This window comes from Eurytemora carolleeae, unplaced genomic scaffold (genome assembly GCF_000591075.1).
Source record: "Eurytemora carolleeae unplaced genomic scaffold, Eaff_2.0 scaffold1833, whole genome shotgun sequence".
Lineage (NCBI taxonomy): Eukaryota > Metazoa > Arthropoda > Copepoda > Calanoida > Temoridae > Eurytemora > Eurytemora carolleeae.
The window spans coordinates 7,600-9,143 of NW_019397721.1; positions in this window are offsets into that span (position 1 = coordinate 7,600).

Genomic DNA, 1,544 nt, shown 5'->3' on the forward strand with positions numbered 1-1,544 from the left:
CCCCCCCCCCCCCCCAGCATATCCTGGTTTTCAAGTACTCCAGCAGAGATAGGGTTAAATATATTTATATATATATGTATATGTCATAAAACTAGAACTAATTGCTCATTCAAGAATGAATGAATTTGAAAATTTGTGATACACTTGTATATTTTTCAATTTACGACTACGAGAATTTTTAAATATATATCTATATAATTATGAACTTTTGAATTATTCTAATCGTTAAATTAATTCTTCAACATTATAAAAATATGATTAATTGTTCATTAAAGAAATAGATGTAATAATTTGTGATACACTTGTAATTTTTCAATTTACGACTATGAGAATTTTTAAATATATATAAGTTATGAACTTTTAAATTATTCAAATCTTATACACAAACTGAAACAGACAATAAACTTGTAGCGAAGATAGCCTATGTAGCGTTTTTGTAAGGTAGCGTTTTTATAGTGTAGCATTTTTATAAGGTGGCGTATTTTTAGTTTGACCGGGTTCTTCTGGTGTGAGTAGGATTCTCCTGGTGGGAGCAGCGAGCAGGGTTCTCCTGGTGGGAGTAAGGTTCTCCTGGTGTGAGTAGGTTTCTCCCAGTGTGAGTAGGGTTCTCCTGGTGGGAGTAGGGTTCTCCTAGTGTGAGTAGGGTTCTCCTGGTGTGAGTAGGGTTCTCCTGGTTTGAGTAGGTTTCTTCTAGTGTGAGTAGGGTTCTCCTGGTGTGAGTAGGGTTCTCCTGGTGGGAGTAGGGTTCTCTTGGCTTGAGTAGGTTTCTCCTAGTGTGATTAGGGTTCTCCTGGTGAGAGTAGCTTTCTCCTAGTGTGAGTAGGGTTCTCCTGGTGGGAGTAGGGTTCCCCTGGTGATTAGATTTCTCGAGTACAAAATGGTTCTCATTGTAGCATATAGGTCCACCTAATAGTGGCAGGAAAAGGATAAATAGGAGAGGGATGGATAAGAGAGATTTAAGGATTGTAAAGAGACCGACAGGAGAGGGATAGATAAGAGAGATTTAAAGATTGTAAAGAGAGCGATAGGAAAGGGATGGATAGGAGAAAGATGGATAAGAGAGGGATGGATAGGAGTGAGATGGATAGAAGAGAGATGGATAGGAGAGGGATGGATAGGAGAAAGATGGATAAGAGAGGGATAGATAGGAGTGAGATGGATATAAAAGAGATGAATAGGAGAGGGATGGATAGGAGAGAGATGGATAGGAGAGGGATGGATAGAAGAAGGATGGGTAGAAGAAGGATGGACAAAAGAGAAATGGATAGGAGAGAGATGGATAGAATAGAGATAGATAGGAGAGGGATGGATAGGAGAGATGGATAGGAAAGGGATGGATAGGAGAGAGATGGATAGAAGAGAGATGGATAGAAGAGAGATGGATAGGAGAGAGATGGATAGGAGAGGGATGGATAGAAGAGAGATGGATAGGAGAGAGATGGATAGGAGAGAGATGGATAAAAGAGAGATGGATAGGAGAAAGATGGATAGGAGAGAGATGGATAGGAGAGAGATGGATAGAAGAGAGATGGATAGAAGAGAGA